The sequence below is a fragment of the Lampetra fluviatilis genome, chromosome 67 (assembly GCF_964198595.1).
Source record: "Lampetra fluviatilis chromosome 67, kcLamFluv1.1, whole genome shotgun sequence".
NCBI lineage: Eukaryota > Metazoa > Chordata > Hyperoartia > Petromyzontiformes > Petromyzontidae > Lampetra > Lampetra fluviatilis.
Genome location: NC_136341.1, coordinates 678,595 through 695,972, shown reverse-complemented (window position 1 = coordinate 695,972; position 17,378 = coordinate 678,595). Strand labels below are relative to the sequence as shown.

At 53.2% G+C, this 17,378-nt stretch overlaps 1 protein-coding gene across 1 annotated transcript in view; it reads left to right on the top strand.

The window, feature by feature from the left end:
- The window catches only part of SMG9 (SMG9 nonsense mediated mRNA decay factor), a 55,133-nt gene that overhangs the window by 11,703 nt on the left and 26,052 nt on the right, over window positions 1–17,378 (top strand). The window lies entirely within an intron of this gene.

The window sequence follows — 17,378 nt, the reverse complement described above, 5'->3', positions numbered from 1 at the left end:
TCACCACCACTCACTCACTCACTCACCACTCACTCACTCACCACTCACTCACCTCTACAGGTCACTCACTCACCACTCACTCACTCATACACTCACCACTCACCTCTACAGGTCACTCACTCACCACTCACTCACTCACTCACCCTGCGACACTCACCTCTACAGGTCACTCACTCACCACTCACTCACTCATACACTCACTCACCACTCACTCACCCTGCGACACTCACCTCTACAGGTCACTCACTCACTCACTCACCCTGCGACACTCACCTCTACAGGTCACTCACCACTCACTCACCCTGCGACACTCACCTCTACAGGTCACTCACTCACTCACCCTGCGACACTCACCTCTACAGGTCACTCACTCACCACTCACTCACTCATACACTCACTCACCACTCACTCACCCTGCGACACTCACCTCTACAGGTCACTCACTCACTCACTCACCCTGCGACACTCACCTCTACAGGTCACTCACCACTCACTCACCCTGCGACACTCACCTCTACAGGTCACTCACTCACTCACTCACCCTGCGACACTCACCTCTACAGGTCACTCACTCACCACTCACTCACTCATACACTCACTCACCACTCACTCACCCTGCGACACTCACCTCTACAGGTCACTCACTCACTCACCCTGCGACACTCACCTCTACAGGTCACTCACCACTCACTCACCCTGCGACACTCACCTCTACAGGTCACTCACTCACTCACCCTGCGACACTCACCTCTACAGGTCACTCACTCACCACTCACTCACTCATACACTCACTCACCACTCACTCATCCTGCGACACTCACCTCTACAGGTCACTCACTCACTCACTCACTCACCCTGCGACACTCACCTCTACAGGTCACTCACCACTCACTCACCCTGCGACACTCACCTCTACAGGTCACTCACTCACTCACCCTGCGACACTCACCTCTACAGGTCACTCACTCACCACTCACTCACTCATACACTCACTCACCACTCACTCACCCTGCGACACTCACCTCTACAGGTCACTCACTCACTCACTCACCCTGCGACACTCACCTCTACAGGTCACTCACCACTCACTCACCCTGCGACACTCACCTCTACAGGTCACTCACTCACTCACTCACCCTGCGACACTCACCTCTACAGGTCACTCACTCACTCACTCACCCTGCGACACTCACCTCTACAGGTCACTCACTCACCACTCACTCACTCATACACTCACTCACCACTCACTCACCCTGCGACACTCACCTCTACAGGTCACTCACTCACTCACCCTGCGACACTCACCTCTACAGGTCACTCACCACTCACTCACCCTGCGACACTCACCTCTACAGGTCACTCACTCACTCACTCACCCTGCGACACTCACCTCTACAGGTCACTCACTCACTCACCCTGCGACACTCACCTCTACAGGTCACTCACTCACCACTCACTCACTCATACACTCACTCACCACTCACTCACCCTGCGACACTCACCTCTACAGGTCACTCACTCACTCACTCACCCTGCGACACTCACCTCTACAGGTCACTCACCACTCACTCACCCTGCGACACTCACCTCTACAGGTCACTCACTCACTCACTCACCCTGCGACACTCACCTCTACAGGTCACTCACTCACCACTCACTCACTCATACACTCACTCACCACTCACTCATCCTGCGACACTCACCTCTACAGGTCACTCACTCACCCTGCGACACTCACCTCTACAGGTCACTCACCACTCACTCACCCTGCGACACTCACCTCTACAGGTCACTCACTCACTCACCCTGCGACACTCACCTCTACAGGTCACTCACTCACCACTCACTCACTCATACACTCACTCACCACTCACTCACCCTGCGACACTCACCTCTACAGGTCACTCACTCACTCACCCTGCGACACTCACCTCTACAGGTCACTCACCACTCACTCACCCTGTGACACTCACCTCTACAGGTCACTCACTCACTCACTCACCCTGCGACACTCACCTCTACAGGTCACTCACTCACTCACTCACCCTGCGACACTCACCTCTACAGGTCACTCACTCACCACTCACTCACTCATACACTCACTCACCACTCACTCACCCTGCGACACTCACCTCTACAGGTCACTCACTCACTCACTCACCCTGCGACACTCACCTCTACAGGTCACTCACCACTCACTCACCCTGCGACACTCACCTCTACAGGTCACTCACTCACTCACTCACCCTGCGACACTCACCTCTACAGGTCACTCACTCACTCACTCACCCTGCGACACTCACCTCTACAGGTCACTCACTCACCACTCACTCACTCATACACTCACTCACCACTCACTCACCCTGCGACACTCACCTCTACAGGTCACTCACTCACTCACCCTGCGACACTCACCTCTACAGGTCACTCACCACTCACTCACTCACCACTCACTCACCACTCACTCACTCACCACTCACTCACTCATACACTCACCTCTACAGGTCACTCACCACTCACTCACCACTCACTCACTCACTCATACACTCACCTCTACAGGTCACTCACCACTCACTCACCACTCACTCACTCACTCATACACTCACCTCTACAGGTCACTCACCACTCACTCACCACTCACTCACTCACTCATACACTCACCTCTACAGGTCACTCACCACTCACTCACCACTCACTCACTCACTCATACACTCACCTCTACAGGTCACTCACCACTCACTCACCACTCACTCACTCACTCATACACTCACCTCTACAGGTCACTCACCACTCACTCACCACTCACTCACTCATACACTCACTCATACACTCACCTCTACAGGTCACTCACCACTCACTCACCACTCACTCACTCACTCATACACTCACCTCTACAGGTCACTCACCACTCACTCACCACTCACTCACTCACTCATACACTCACCTCTACAGGTCACTCACCACTCACTCACCACTCACTCACTCACTCATACACTCACCTCTACAGGTCACTCACCACTCACTCACCACTCACTCACTCACTCATACACTCACTCATACACTCACTCATACACTCACCTCTACAGGTCACTCACCACTCACTCACCACTCACTCACTCACTCATACACTCACTCATACACTCACTCATACACTCACCTCTACAGGTCACTCACCACTCACTCACCACTCACTCACTCACTCATACACTCACCTCTACAGGTCACTCACCACTCACTCACCACTCACTCACTCACTCATACACTCACCTCTACAGGTCACTCACCACTCACTCACCACTCACTCACTCATACACTCACCTCTACAGGTCACTCACCACTCACTCACCACTCACTCACTCACTCATACACTCACTCATACACTCACTCATACACTCACCTCTACAGGTCACTCACCACTCACTCACCACTCACTCACTCACTCACTCATACACTCACCTCTACAGGTCACTCACCACTCACTCACCACTCACTCACTCACTCATACACTCACTCATACACTCACCTCTACAGGTCACTCACCACTCACTCACCACTCACTCACTCACTCATACACTCACCTCTACAGGTCACTCACCACTCACTCACCACTCACTCACTCACTCATACACTCACCTCTACAGGTCACTCACCACTCACTCACCACTCACTCACTCACTCATACACTCACTCACCACTCACTCACTCACTCATACACTCACCTCTACAGGTCACTCACCACTCACTCACCACTCACTCACTCACTCATACACTCACCTCTACAGGTCACTCACCACTCACTCACCACTCACTCACCACTCACTCACCACTCACTCACCTCTACAGGTCACTCACTCACCACTCACTCACCTCTACAGGTCACTCACTCACCACTCACTCACTCACCACTCATACACTCACTCATACACTCACTCACTCACTCATACACTCACTCATACACTCACTCACTCACCACTCACTCACTCACCACTCATACACTCACTCATACACTCACTCACTCACTCATACACTCACTCATACACTCACCACTCACCACTCACTCACTCACCACTCACTCACCACTCACCACCACTCACTCACTCACCACTCACTCATACACTCACTCATACACTCACTCATACACTCACCACTCACCACTCACTCACTCACTCACCACTCACTCACCACTCACCACCACTCACTCACTCATACACTCACTCACTCACTCACTCACCACTCACTCACTCACTCACCACTCACTCACTCATACACTCACTCACTACTCACTCACCACTCACTCACCACTCACTCACTCACTCACCACTCACTCACCACTCACTCACTCATACACTCACTCACCACTCACTCACCACTCACTCACTCACCACTCACTCACCACTCACTCACCACTCACCACTCACTCACCACTCACTCACTCACTCACCACTCACTCACTCACCACTCACCACTCACTCACTCATACACTCACTCACCACTCACTCACTCACCACTCACCACTCACTCACCACTCACCACTCACTCACCACTCACTCACTCACCACTCACCACTCACTCACCACTCACCACTCACTCACTCACCACTCACCACTCACCACTCACTCACCACTCACCACACACTCACTCACCACTCACTCACTCACCACTCACCACTCACTCACTCACCACTCACTCACCACTCACTCACCACTCACCACTCACCACTCACTCACCACTCACTCACCACTCACCACTCACTCACTCACCACTCACTACTCACTCACTCACCACTCACCACTCACTCACCACTCACCACTCACTCACTCACCACTCACCACTCACTCACTCACTCACTACTCACTCACTCACCACTCACTCACCACTCACCACTCACTCACCACTCACTCACTCACCACTCACCACTCACCACTCACCACTCACTCACCACTCACTCACCACTCACTCACCACTCACCACTACTCACTCACCACTCACTCACTCACCACTCACTCACTCACTCACCACTCACTCACCACTCACTCACTCACCACTCACTCACTCACCACTCACTCACCACTCACTCACCACTCACTCACTCACCACTCACTCACCACTCACTCACCACTCACTCACCACTCACCACTACTCACTCACCACTCACTCACCACTCACTCACTCACTCACCACTCACTCACTACTCACTCACTCACCACTCACTCACTCACCACTCACTCACTCACCACTCACTCACTCACCACTCACTCACCACTCACTCACTCACTCATACACTCACCTCTACAGGTCACTCACCACTCACTCACCACTCACTCACTCACTCATACACTCACCTCTACAGGTCACTCACCACTCACTCACCACTCACTCACTCACTCATACACTCACCTCTACAGGTCACTCACCACTCACTCACCACTCACTCACTCATACACTCACTCATACACTCACCTCTACAGGTCACTCACCACTCACTCACCACTCACTCACTCACTCATACACTCACCTCTACAGGTCACTCACCACTCACTCACCACTCACTCACTCACTCATACACTCACCTCTACAGGTCACTCACCACTCACTCACCACTCACTCACTCACTCATACACTCACCTCTACAGGTCACTCACCACTCACTCACCACTCACTCACTCACTCATACACTCACTCATACACTCACTCATACACTCACCTCTACAGGTCACTCACCACTCACTCACCACTCACTCACTCACTCATACACTCACTCATACACTCACTCATACACTCACCTCTACAGGTCACTCACCACTCACTCACCACTCACTCACTCACTCATACACTCACCTCTACAGGTCACTCACCACTCACTCACTCACTCATACACTCACTCATACACTCACTCATACACTCACTCATACACTCACCTCTACAGGTCACTCACCACTCACTCACCACTCACTCACTCACTCATACACTCACCTCTACAGGTCACTCACCACTCACTCACCACTCACTCACTCATACACTCACCTCTACAGGTCACTCACCACTCACTCACCACTCACTCACTCATACACTCACTCATACACTCACTCATACACTCACCTCTACAGGTCACTCACCACTCACTCACCACTCACTCACTCACTCACTCATACACTCACCTCTACAGGTCACTCACCACTCACTCACCACTCACTCACTCACTCATACACTCACTCATACACTCACCTCTACAGGTCACTCACCACTCACTCACCACTCACTCACTCACTCATACACTCACCTCTACAGGTCACTCACCACTCACTCACCACTCACTCACTCACTCATACACTCACCTCTACAGGTCACTCACCACTCACTCACCACTCACTCACTCACTCATACACTCACCTCTACAGGTCACTCACCACTCACTCACCACTCACTCACTCACTCATACACTCACCTCTACAGGTCACTCACCACTCACTCACCACTCACTCACTCACTCATACACTCACCTCTACAGGTCACTCACCACTCACTCACCACTCACTCACTCACTCATACACTCACCTCTACAGGTCACTCACCACTCACTCACCACTCACTCACTCACTCATACACTCACCTCTACAGGTCACTCACCACTCACTCACCACTCACTCACCACTCACTCACCACTCACTCACCTCTACAGGTCACTCACTCACCACTCACTCACCTCTACAGGTCACTCACTCACCACTCACTCACTCACCACTCATACACTCACTCATACACTCACTCACTCACTCATACACTCACTCATACACTCACTCACTCACCACTCACTCACTCACCACTCATACACTCACTCATACACTCACTCACTCACTCATACACTCACTCATACACTCACCACTCACCACTCACTCACTCACCACTCACTCACCACTCACCACCACTCACTCACTCACCACTCACTCATACACTCACTCATACACTCACCACTCACCACTCACTCACTCACCACTCACTCACCACTCACCACCACTCACTCACTCATACACTCACTCACTCACCACTCACTCACTCACTCACCACTCACTCACTCATACACTCACTCACTACATCACTCACCACTCACTCACCACTCACTCACTCACTCACCACTCACTCACCACTCACTCACCACTCACTCACTCATACACTCACTCACCACTCACTCACCACTCACCACTCACTCACCACTCACTCACTCACTCACCACTCACTCACCACTCACCACTCACTCACCACTCACTCACTCACTCACCACTCACTCACTCACCACTCACTCACCACCACTCACTCACTCACCACTCACCACTCACTCACCACTCACCACTCACTCACCACTCACTCACTCACCACTCACCACTCACTCACCACTCACCACTCACTCACTCACCACTCACCACTCACCACTCACTCACCACTCACCACACACTCACTCACCACTCACTCACTCACCACTCACCACTCACTCACTCACCACTCACTCACCACTCACTCACTCACCACTCACCACTCACTCACCACTCACCACTCACTCACCACTCACTCACTCACTCACTCACCACTCACTCACTCACTCACTCACACTCACCACTCACTCACCACTCACCACTCACTCACTCACTCACCACTCACCACTCACTCACTCACTCACTCACTCACTCACTCACCACTCACTCACCACTCACCACTCACTCACCACTCACTCACTCACCACTCACCACTCACCACTCACTCACCACTCACCACTCACTCACTCACCACTCACTCACCACTCACCACTACTCACTCACCACTCACTCACTCACCACTCACTCACTCACTCACTCACCACTCACTCACTCACCACTCACTCACCACTCACTCACCACTCACTCACTCACCACTCACTCACCACTCACTCACCACTCACTCACCACTCACCACTCACTCACTCACTCACCACTCACTCACCACTCACTCACCACTCACTCACCACTCACCACTCACTCACCACTCACTCACTCACCACTCACTCACCACTCACTCACCACTCACTCACTCACCACTCACCACTCACTCACCACTCACTCACCACTCACTCACCACTCACTCACTCACTCACTCACTCACCACTCACTCACTCACCACTCACTCACTCACCACTCACTCACCACTCACTCACTCACTCACCACTCACTCACTCACCACTCACCACTCACCACTCACTCACTCACCACTCACTCACCACTCACTCACCACTCACTCACTCACCACTCACTCACTCACCACTCACTCACCACTCACTCACCACTCACACTCACTCACCACTCACCACTCACCACTCACTCACTCACCACTCACTCACTCACCACTCACTCACCACTCACTCACCACTCACTCACCACTCACTCACCACTCACCACTCACTCACTCACCACTCACTCACCACTCACTCACTCACCACTCACTCACCACTCACTCACCACGCACTCACCACTCACCTCACCACTCACTCACCACTCACTCACCACTCACTCACCACTCACTCACTCACTCACCCACTCACTCACCACTCACTCACTCACCACTCACTCACCACTCACTCACTCACCACTCACTCACCACTCACTCACCACTCACTCACCACTCACTCACTCACCACTCCACTCACCACTCACTCACTCACCACTCACTCACCACTCACTCACCACTCACTCACCACTCACTCACCACTCACTCACTCACCACTCACTCACCACTCACTCACTCACCACCCACTCACCACTCACTCACTCACCACTCACTCACCACTCACTCACCACTCACTCACCACTCACTCACCACTCACTCACCACTCACTCACTCACCACTCACTCACCACTCACTCACTCACCACCCACTCACCACTCACTCACTCACCACTCACTCACCACTCACTCACCACTCACTCACCACTCACTCACCACTCACTCACTCACCACTCACTCACCACTCACTCACTCACCACCCACTCACCACTCACTCACTCACCACTCACTCACCACTCACTCACCACTCACTCACCACTCACTCACCACTCACTCACTCACCACTCACTCACCACTCACTCACCACTCACTCACCACTCACCACTACTCACTCACTCACTCACTCACTCACCACTCACTCACTCACTCACCACTCACTCACCACTCACTCACTCACCACTCACTCACTCACCACTCACTCACCACTCACTCACCACTCACTCACTCACCACTCACTCACCACTCACTCACCACTCACTCACCACTCACCACTCACTCACTCACCACTCACTCACCACTCACTCACTCACTCACCACTCACTCACTCACTCACTCACCACTCACCACTCACTCACTCACCACTCACTCACTCACCACTCACTCACTCACCACTCACTCACCACTCACTCACTCACTCACTACACTCACCTCTACAGTCACTCACCACTCACTCACCACTCACTCACTCACTCACTACACTCACCTCTACAGGTCACTCACCACTCACTCACCACTCACTCACTCACTCACTACACTCACCTCTACAGTCACTCACCACTCACTCACCACTCACTCACTCACCACTCACTCATACACTCACCTCTACAGGTCACTCACCACTCACTCACCACTCACTCACTCACTCATACACTCACCTCTACAGTCACTCACCACTCACTCACCACTCACTCACTCACTCATACACTCACCTCTACAGGTCACTCACCACTCACTCACCACTCACTCACTCACTCATACACTCACCTCTACAGGTCACTCACCACTCACTCACCACTCACTCACTCACTCATACACTCACTCAACACTCACTCATACACTCACCTCTACAGGTCACTCACCACTCACTCACCACTCACTCACTCACTCATACACTCACTCATACACTCACTCATACACTCACCTCTACAGGTCACTCACCACTCACTCACCACTCACTCACTCATACACTCACCTCTACAGGTCACTCACCACTCACTCACTCACTCATACACTCACTCATACACTCACTCATACACTCACTCATACACTCACCTCTACAGGTCACTCACCACTCACTCACCACTCACTCACTCACTCATACACTCACCTCTACAGGTCACTCACCACTCACTCACCACTCACTCACTCATACACTCACCTCTACAGGTCACTCACCACTCACTCACCACTCACTCACTCATACACTCACTCATACACTCACTCATACACTCACCTCTACAGGTCACTCACCACTCACTCACCACTCACTCACTCACTCATACACTCACCTCTACAGGTCACTCACCACTCACTCACCACTCACTCACTCACTCATACACTCACTCATACACTCACCTCTACAGGTCACTCACCACTCACTCACCACTCACTCACTCACTCATACACTCACCTCTACAGGTCACTCACCACTCACTCACCACTCACTCACTCACTCATACACTCACCTCTACAGGTCACTCACCACTCACTCACCACTCACTCACTCACTCATACACTCACCTCTACAGGTCACTCACCACTCACTCACCACTCACTCACTCACTCATACACTCACCTCTACAGGTCACTCACCACTCACTCACCACTCACTCACTCACTCATACACTCACCTCTACAGGTCACTCACCACTCACTCACCACTCACTCACTCACTCATACACTCACCTCTACAGGTCACTCACCACTCACTCACCACTCACTCACTCACTCATACACTCACCTCTACAGGTCACTCACCACTCACTCACCACTCACTCACCACTCACTCACCACTCACTCACCTCTACAGGTCACTCACTCACACTCACTCACCTACAGGTCACTCACTCACCACTCACTCACTCACCACTCATACACTCACTCATACACTCACTCACTCACTCATACACTCACTCAACACTCACTCACTCACCACTCACTCACTCACCACTCATACACTCACTCATACACTCACTCACTCACTCATACACTCACTCATACACTCACCACTCACACTCACTCACTCACCACTCACTCACCACTCACCACCACTCACTCACTCACCACTCACTCATACACTCACTCATACACTCACCACTCACCACTCACTCACTCACCACTCACTCACCACTCACTCACCACTCACTCACTCTACACTCACTCACTCACCACTCACTCACTCACTCACCACTCACTCACTCATACACTCACTCACTACTCACTCACCACTCACTCACCACTCACTCACTCACTCACCACTCACTCACCACTCACTCACCACTCACTCACTCATACACTCACTCACCACTCACTCACCACTCACCACTCACTCACCACTCACTCACTCACTCACACACTCACTCACCACTCACCACTCACTCACCACTCACTCACTCACTCACCACTCACTCACTCACCACTCACTCACCACTCACTCACTCACTCACCACTCACCACTCACTCACCACTCACCACTCACTCACCACTCACTCACTCACCACTCACCACTCACTCACCACTCACCACTCACTCACTCACCACTCACCACTCACCACTCACTCACACTCACACACACTCACTCACCACTCACTCACTCACCACTCACCACTCACTCACTCACCACTCACTCACCACTCACTCACTCACCACTCACCACTCACTCACCACTCACCACTCACTCACCACTCACCACTCACTCACTCACCACTCACACTCACTCACTCACCACTCACCACTCACTCACCACTCACCACTCACTCACTCACTCACCACTCACCACTCACTCACTCACTCACCACTCACTCACTCACCACTCACTCACCACTCACCACTCACTCACCACTCACTCACTCACCACTCACCACTCACCACTCACTCACCACTCACCACTCACTCACTCACCACTCACTCACCACTCACCACTCACTCACTCACCACTCACTCACTCACCACTCACTCACTCACTCACTCACTCACCACTCACTCACTCACCACTCACTCACCACTCACTCACCACTCACTCACTCACCACTCACTCACCACTCACTCACCACTCACTCACCACTCACCACTCACTCACTCACTCACCACTCACTCACCACTCACTCACCACTCACTCACCACTCACCACTCACTCACCACTCACTCACTCACCACTCACTCACTCACTCACTCACCACTCACTCACTCACCACTCACTCACTCACTCACCACTCACTCACCACTCACTCACCACTCACTCACTCACTCACTCACTCACCACTCACTCACTCACCACTCACTCACTCACCACTCACTCACCACTCACTCACTCACTCACTCACCACTCACTCACTCACTCACCACTCACTCACCACTCACCACTCACTCACCACTCACTCACTCACTCACTCACCACTCACTCACTCACCACTCACTCACCACTCACTCACCACTCACTCACCACTCACTCACTCACCACTCACTCACCACTCACTCACTCACCACTCACTCACTCACCACTCACTCACCACTCACTCACCACTCACTCACCACTCACTCACCACTCACCACTCACTCACTCACCACTCACTCACCACTCACTCACTCACCACTCACTCACCACTCACTCACCTCACTCACACCACTCACTCACCACTCACTCACCACTCACTCACCACTCACTCACCACTCACTCACTCACTCACTCACTCACTCACCACTCACTCACCACTCACTCACCACTCACTCACTCACCACTCACTCACCACTCACTCACCACTCACTCACCACTCACTCACTCACCACTCACTCACCACTCACTCACTCACCACTCACTCACCACTCACTCACCACTCACTCACCACTCACTCACCACTCACTCACTCACCACTCACTCACCACTCACTCACTCACCACCACTCACCACTCACTCACTCACCACTCACTCACCACTCACTCACCACTCACTCACCACTCACTCACCACTCACTCACCACTCACTCACTCACCACTCACTCACCACTCACTCACCACTCACTCACTCACCACTCACTCACTCACTCACTCACCACTCACTCACCACTCACTCACTCATCACTCACCACTCACTCACCACTCACTCACCACTCACTCACTCACCACTCACTCACTCACCACTCACTCACCACTCACCACTCACCACTCACTCACCACTCACTCACTCACCACTCACTCACCACTCACTCACTCACTCACCACTCACTCACCACTCACTCACTCACCACTCACTCCACTCACCACTCACTCACCACTCACTCACCACTCACTCACTCACCACTCACTCACCACTCACTCACTCACCACTCACTCACCACTCACTCACCACTACTCACCACTCACTCACCACTCACTCACCACTCACTCACCACTCACTCACTCACTTACCCACTCACTCACCACTCACTCACCACTCACTCACCACTCACTCACCACTCACTCACCACTCACTCACTCACCACCCACTCACCACTCACTCACCACTCACTCACTCACCACCCACTCACCACTCACTCACTCACTCACCACTCACCACTCACTCACCACTCACTCACTACTCACTCACTCACCACTCACTCACCACTCACTCACCACTCACCACTCACCACTCACTCACCACTCACTCACTACTCACTCACTCACCACTCACTCACCACTCACTCACCACTCACTCACCACTCACTCACTCACCACTCACTCACCACTACTCACCACTCACTCACCACTACTCACTCACCACTCACTCACCACTCACCACGCTTACCACCACGCTCACCACTCACTCACCACTCACTCACCACTCACTCACCACTCACTCACTCACTTACCCACTCACTCACCACTCACTCACCACTCACTCACCACACACTCACCACGCTCACCACTCACTCACCACACACTCACCACGCTCACCACTCACTCACCACTCACTCACCACTCACTCACCACTCACTCACTCACCACTCACTCACCACTCACTCACTCACCACTCACTCACTACTCACTCACCACTCACTCACTCACTCACTCACTCACCACTCACTCACTCACCACTCACTCACTCACCACTCACTCACCACTCACTCACTCACTCACCACTCACTCACTCACCACTCACTCACTCACCACTCACTCACTCACCACTCACTCACCACTCACTCACCACTCACTCACTCACCACTCACTCACCACTCACTCACCACTCACTCACCACTCACTCACTCACCACTCACTCACCACTCACTCACTCACCACTCACTCACTCACCACTCACTCACCACTCACTCACCACTCACTCACCACTACTCACCACTCACCACTCACTCACTCACCACTCACTCACCACTCACTCACTCACCACTCACTCACCACTCACTCACCACGCTTACCACCACGCTCACCACTCACTCACCACTCACTCACCACTCACTCACCACTCACTCACTCACTTACCCACTCACTCACCACTCACTCACCACTCACTCACCACTCACTCACTCACCACTCACTCACCACTCACTCACCACTCACTCACCACTCACTCACTCACCACCCACTCACCACTCACTCACTCACCACTACTCACCACTCACTCACCACTCACTCACCACTCACTCACCACTCACTCACTCACCACTCACTCACCACTCACTCACTCACCACCCACTCACCACTCACTCACTCACCACTCACTCACCACTCACTCACCACTCACTCACCACTCACTCACCACTCACTCACCACTCACTCACTCACCACTCACTCACCACTCACTCACCACTCACTCACTCATACACTCACTCACTACTCACTCACCACTCACTCACCACTCACTCACTCATACACTCACCACTCACTCACCACTCACTCACCACTCACTCACTCACCACTCACTCACTCACCACTCACTCACCACTCACCACTCACCACTCACTCACCACTCACTCACTCACCACTCACTCACTCACCACTCACTCACCACTCACTCACCACTCACTCACCACTCACTCACTCACCACTCACTCACCACTCACTCACTCACCACTCACTCACCACTCACTCACCACTCACTCACTCACCACTCACTCACCACTCACTCACTCACCACTCACTCACCACTCACTCACCACTACTCACCACTCACTCACCACTCACTCACCACTCACTCACCACTCACTCACTCACTTACCCACTCACTCACCACTCACTCACCACTCACTCACCACTCACTCACCACTCACTCACCACTCACTCACTCACCACCCACTCACCACTCACTCACCACTCACTCACTCACCACCCACTCACCACTCACTCACTCACTCACCACTCACCACTCACTCACCACTCACTCACTACTCACTCACTCACCACTCACTCACCACTCACTCACCACTCACCACTCACCACTCACTCACCACTCACTCACTACTCACTCACTCACCACTCACTCACCACTCACTCACCACTCACTCACCACTCACTCACTCACCACTCACTCACCACTACTCACCACTCACTCACCACTACTCACTCACCACTCACTCACCACTCACCACGCTTACCACCACGCTCACCACTCACTCACCACTCACTCACCACTCACTCACCACTCACTCACTCACTTACCCACTCACTCACCACTCACTCACCACTCACTCACCACACACTCACCACGCTCACCACTCACTCACCACACACTCACCACGCTCACCACTCACTCACCACTCACTCACCACTCACTCACCACTCACTCACTCACCACTCACTCACCACTCACTCACTCACCACTCACTCACTCACCACTCACTCACCACTCACTCACCACTCACTCACCACTCACTCACTCACCACCCACTCACCACTCACTCACTCACCACCCACTCACCACTCACTCACTCACCACTACTCACCACTCACCACTCACTCACTCACCACTCACTCACTACTCACTCACTCACCACTCACTCACCACTCACTCACCACTCACTCACTCACCACTCACTCACCACTCACTCACTCACCACTCACTCACTCACCACTCACTCACCACTCACTCACCACTCACTCACCACTCACTCACTCACCACCCACTCACCACTCACTCACTCACCACCCACTCACCACTCACTCACTCACCACTCACTCACTCACCACTACTCACCACTCACTCACCACTCACTCACCACTCACTCACTCACCACCCACTCACCACTCACTCACCACTCACTCACCACTCACTCACTCACCACCCACTCACCACTCACTCACTCACCACCCACTCACCACTCACTCACTCACCACTCACTCACCACTCACTCACCACTCACTCACTCACCACTCACTCACCACTCACTCACTCACCACTCACTCACTCACCACTCACTCACCACTCACTCACCACTCACCACTCACTCACTCACTCACCACTCACTCACTCACCACCCACTCACCACTCACTCACTCACCACTCACTCACTCACCACTACTCACCACTCACTCACTCACCACCCACTCACCACTCACTCACCACTCACTCACTCACCACTCACTCACTCACTCACCACTCACTCACCACTACTCACCACTCACTCACCACTACTCACTCACCACTCACTCACCACTCACCACGCTTACCACCACGCTCACCACTCACTCACCACTCACTCACCACTCACTCACTCACTTACCCACTCACTCACCACTCACTCACCACTCACTCACCACACACTCACCACGCTCACCACTCACTCACCACGCTCACCAAGCTCACCACACTCACACTCACTACACTCATCACGCCCACTCACCATACTCACCACGCTCACCACACTCATCCTCACCACGCTCACCACGCTCACTCACCACGCTCACCACGCTCACTCACCACGCTCACCACGCTCACCACGCTCACCACGCTCGCTCACCACGCTCACCACGCTCACTCACCACGCTCACCACGCTCACTCACCACGCTCACCACGCTCACCACGCTCACTCACCATACCCACCACGCTCACCACACTCATACTCACCACGCTCACCACGCTCACTCACCACGCTCACCACGCTCACTCACCACGCTCACCACGCTCACTCACCACGCTCACCACGCTCACCACGCTCACTCACCACGCTCACCACACTCATACTCACCACGCTCACCACGCTCACCACGCTCACCACACTCATACTCACCACGCTCACCACGCTCACCACGCTCACCACGCTCACTCACCACGCTCACCACACTCATACTCACCACACTCACCACGCTCACTCACCACGCTCACCACGCTCACCACGCTCACTCACCATACTCACCACGCTCACCAC